General features: G+C 40.2%; 1 long non-coding RNA gene across 1 annotated transcript; it reads left to right on the forward strand.

The window, feature by feature from the left end:
* The first annotated feature begins 344 nt into the window (after positions 1-344).
* On the forward strand, positions 345-4835 carry LOC113334234. Its single transcript, XR_003352666.1, has 3 exons — positions 345-1178; positions 1310-3181; positions 4426-4835. It is a non-coding gene; the product is annotated as an uncharacterized LOC113334234 (long non-coding RNA).
* The last annotated feature ends 422 nt before the right edge of the window (positions 4836-5257 follow it).

Genomic DNA, 5257 nt, shown 5'->3' on the forward strand with positions numbered 1-5257 from the left:
TATGTTTGCTTTTGAGTGTTATTAGGTGTTTTGGAGTCATTGGAGCAAAAGGAAGTGGAACTCGCTTAATTCCAGGATTTCTTCTCAATCATGTTGAAGAGAACGAAAATACGAAGCCAGCGACGAAAGGATGAGGTCACTCCAACGTCGTATGACAAAGTTATGAACAAAATCGATGATTAAGCTTGTCAGTTCCCTAAAACTGACAACACAAGAAGAATTATGGAGGTAGCCCTTATCATAACCCCTGGGGTGCCAATAACCGTCCCAATCATTTCTAACCCTAAATCGAGAACATCACTTCCCAAATCATTTTCTCCACCCGACGTAAATTGGCCAGAGACAGAAATGGAGGCAACTTCAAATTGAGAGAGATTGGGAAGGAAATCGAGTTATTGTTGTTCGAATTGATGAGAGAGGGCAAATTGAAGATAAAATGGGGATGGCTATTGTTCTGTTCAACCGAGAGAAGAACTGGATTCAGGTGAAGAGAGGGTTTTGAGTTTAATAATTGATGTTGTTGCCTGTGAATTAACGGAGGTTATGGAGAAGAAATCTGGTTCTGTAATGATTAAGAGAAGATGGGGTCAACTTGGATTTGAATTTGAACCGAGATTTGAAGATGGGTTCAAATGATTCAGTGGATGGAGTTGTAATGGCTTCTTGGAATGAAGAAGATGACAACATCCGTTGTTGCTGAAATGGAGGTTTGCTGTCGATTCATAAAGAGAATGAAGGTATTGCAGTCTAGTTCAAGAAGTGTTGGTGTCTGTGGTGGCTCTGCAGAGATTGCAGGAGCAGGTGCTGGTGGTTGAAATGGAGAAGTTAAATGATGCAGAGCAAGTGGTGGTGGCTGAAAATTACAAGGAATGATGTGTGGAGATTTGAAGCTGAAGCTGCAGACTGGGGCAGCAATGAGCAGTGACAATGTAGTTTGTGTGAATTCAAAATGACAGATTCGAAATTGGTTGAATAAGGAGAAGAATTGGATGAGCTGCTGCCAACACAGGGAAGAATCAATGTTGCTGCAATGGATATGAAGAACAGGGAGAGAACAAAACTGCAGAATTGAAGAGTGCAGCTGATATTGGAAGCTACAACAAATGGATTGAATGTTTGAGGTTACAGGGAAGAGATGGCTTGAGTCTGTGAATTGCAGTATTGCAGTTGTGCTGCAGGTGATGTAGCTCTAGTGTTGATGCTATTTGATAGGTGTCTAAAACACCTAATTTTATATCTAGTATTTATGCTTTCTTTGCGAGTTTTCTTTATAAATTATGTCTTTTATGTTTGACTTTGAGTTTATTAGGTGCAATGGAATTATTGGGAGCAAAAGAAGGATAACTCATTCATTTGGAGCGAAAAGAGCAAAAAGATCCATTCACAGGCAATATTTGGAGCAAGCTAGGTAGTGCAGGAGGAGTTATGCCGGAAATTAAGTTGTCAGTCTCCTAGAACTGACAATTGAACTGAGAATTAAGCTGTCGATTTTATGAAACCGACAAGCCATGTTTGGGCTGGTCATCCCTTATCCTAACGCATGGCAGTCTCATGGGTTAACCCTACAACTAGCTCGGGGAGTTTCTTTGTCATTACAATTCAACCTAAATTTCAGAGAAAAGAGGAAATGGAGGCGATGCTGTCTGAGATTGAGGAACTGTTGTTCGTCGTTGAAGGTAGTCTCTGTAGCAGTAACAGAGATAAACAAGGAGAAGAGATGGAAAAGGAGGTCACTGCTTGGCTGTGATTTCAGTGGGAGATAGCCGTTGACTGCTTCCATTAACGATTAAGCTTGCAGTCAGATTTGGTTTTGGCCCGAGTATAGAGATGAAGGAAGAATTGGTTGAACTTATGAGTTGTTGTGGTTGAATTTGGCAGAGAAAGTCATGTTGTTTCTGTAGTTCAAATGGGTGATTTTCAAGGGTTTTGAATCGAGAAATTGAGAGAAGAATTACAGGGACGATGGAAGAATCTGGTTGCTGCCGAAGCAATAACAAATGGGTTTTGTGGTGTTCTGAAATTGAGTCTAGCAGTAACAAAGATGGGTTACAGTGAGCAGGCACAGCTGACTATGGAGAATGGTAATGAAACTGTGGCTCAAGAACAAGGTGATACAGGTGTAGTTTGCTGTTGCGTCGCAACTGAAATGGATAGAAGAGACTGACAACAAGCAGCTGAGACTGGTGGTGTTGCAAGAGCTACCGTTGACAGTGATGGTTGGAGCTGAAATGCAGCTGTAGGCTGAGAAGGGATAGCAGTGATGGATGTGTTAGAATGAGTCTTGCAACTGAAATTGCAAGTAAATGAGCAAGGCAGGGAAGGCTGAAATGGTGGTGATGTAATGGATAATCAGTGTTGTTATGGCCTGGAGTTCGTTGGTTAGGTGTTGCTGGTGACGGTTGGAATGACACTGAAGTGGTGACACTGATGTTGCATCTGCGGTTGGAGATATGAAACCGGTGGCTATGTTCGTTTGCCGTCGAATTAAAGAGAGGAAATGTTGGAGGTACTGGAATTTGGGTTTGGCTGTGACAATACAGCTGAGAATGGTGTTGCAGGCTAGACGCAGGGATGGTTGCTGCTACAGTTATTAAGCTTGTTAAATGGGTAAAGCTGCAGTTCTGGATAATGGCATTGCAGGTGAGATGGAGGTTCGAATCTGAGCTCGAGTCAAGGAAGAGATATTAAGGCTGTTGCAGATGATTGCCATGGATTAGGTGGAATTGTGTAAGACTGGAAGGCAGCGTTGCTGCTGCAATGGAAGAATGGCTTGAACTATGAAGTAGTGGTGGTACTGAGCTGCAACTGAAGATTGTGCTGTTTTGAATGAGCTGGGTTTGACTTCAAGGGGGTTTTGGTAGTTTAATGCAATGGCTGTGAACTCAAAGAAGAAGGATAGAAGCAACAGCTGGTGATGGCAGTTGTTGTTGGTGTGAGGCTGAGCTGCAAATGGTGGTCGCAACGCAGTTGTTGCTGGTGACTGCAATTGAAGGTGATGGTTTTGGATGCATCAACTGCAGGTGGTTGTTGAGCTGAAGGGTGGCAGGTGACAGTGGAGCTGTTTGTTGTGGCTAAGTGATGCTTCTGATGGCAATGCAGCTGTAGGAAGTGAACTATTGCAGGTGCAAGTAGTTCTGACAGAGATGGAGCTGAAGACAATGAAAAGTGCTGCTCATTACAGGTAATGGTTTATATGCCTTGGCCTGTGTAGCTGAACTGAAGCAAATGACAAATGAAGAATGAATGGGTTTGAATAGATGAATGCTAGGTTGTGCAAGGAAGTAAGCCTGAAACATGCCTGAAATCGGTGGAGAAATAAACAGGACTCAGCCTGTATTTTGTTCAGGCGAGTTAACTCAGTGAGTCGATCCGACTCAGCTGACCTGGTTGGACTTGGACCTGTGGGCTTGGCTCATGGGCTGTTTTATCAGGGTGATTTTGGCAGATAGGCGTGACTTAGAAAGGCTACAAATAGAGAATTCTCTCGATACATAGAGCTGAATCTTTTCTTCTACATTCATTTTCGAGGGTTTAGAAACATGATAGGTTTTATCTTCCTCCTTGTTATGAACTCCATGAATATGAGTACCTAGTTTTTATCATTGGTTAAGGAATAAGTTGGATTTCCAAACATGGGTTGTGTTCAATAAATTAGTTTGTCTTCATACTTTATCGTTTATGATTCATCGTTAATATTGTTATGTGAATTGAATGCTTGTTTGGTCGTGTCTAGAATCGATTGAGTTTGTTTTCATCTCTATTGCTAGATTAGAGTTTATTATACGTAAAAGTGATAAATTTCTGATTGCAAGTAGCATATTGTGAATATTGCTTGTAGTGATGCATCATAGTAGTCACATATGAATCATAACCTTTGTTAAACTTGACTAGTGCTTTTACACATTAGGTTGTTCTCTAAGGTAGATCTCATACTCGCATCTTTTAACGTGTTTGTTGATGACAAGAGGAAATTAGCGGGATATTCTTGAGATCAAGGTATCCTAGGGTCTTTGATAAAAGTTGAGATTAAATATCAATTCTAATTATTGTTTCAAATACATGTTTGTGAATGAAAATCAATCCTTGACCAATATTATAATCTTATTGATTTTGCTTTAATTATTTGTTTTGCTTTTATTTTATTTTAGTATATAAAAATTAGAAAACCCCCCATTGTTATTTATAGGAAACCGAAACAACTTGACAACTATAATCCTCTCTGTGGGAACGATCCTTTCGCTATATTATATGTTTTGAGTAGTGAGAAAGTGTAATTTATTTTTGACACATTCGAAGCGATCAAATTTTGGCGCCGCTGCCGGGGAGGCAGCGGTTGTCACTTTTTTTTGATTTCTTATTTTTAGTTTTGTTTTTACTTTTTATTATTTTCTGGTTTTGACGTAGTTTTGAGAACTCTTGTTTCAGGTACTTATTGTTACATGGAAGGAGCATACTGGAGCAATGGATACGTTTTTCAACCTCCTCAACACTGTGACGATTTCCCACCATCTATGGAATACGATCGGAACCAATTTATTGTCTATGATCAATATCCAAGAGCTTATGGTGATTTTCATACATATCAACAACAACCTTGTAGTGGGTATGTAAGTCAAGCACCTAGGTGGGACAATTCTACTTTCAATTTGCTTTATCCGAGATGTATTTATGCTATAAATGGACTGAACATCGCACAAAACAATTTCTGCAACACTTTTTCTTACCCGACTACGGATCGTAGTTATGATCATTCATCCATTCGAAAGGAAGAGTCATGGGAAAGAGAACCTATTGTAGCCAACGGTGGTAAGCGTGTGAACGTCAAGAAACTTGCACATAAATTATACAAGTTGGAAGTTGATGGAGCCTCGGAAGAGCTTGTCGAAGAAATTAGTAGGACCATTCACATGGAGCTTAAACGGCGTCGTGATAAAGGTTGGGAAACTGACGACGATTCTTATTATGGTGAGTCTGAAGATGAAGATGATTGTGTTGAAAAGGACCAACCTTTGGAGATATTTGATGACATTAGTGTAGTTGACTCAACTCTTGATCTTTATAATGATCAAACACCTATTCAAAAGGTACATGAGTATGATGAAACTAGTGTTTTACAGAACTTCTTTGCAACAAGGTTTGAGCTTAATGATGACGAGTGTGTTGAGAATGTGACCGATTTGACCAATATTGTGGAAGACCCAATTGAGCTTCCAAAGAATTGTAATGATGATGTTTATGTCGAGACTTTGTTTAAGGC

Source organism: Papaver somniferum, unplaced genomic scaffold (genome assembly GCF_003573695.1).
Source record: "Papaver somniferum cultivar HN1 unplaced genomic scaffold, ASM357369v1 unplaced-scaffold_135, whole genome shotgun sequence".
NCBI lineage: Eukaryota > Viridiplantae > Streptophyta > Magnoliopsida > Ranunculales > Papaveraceae > Papaver > Papaver somniferum.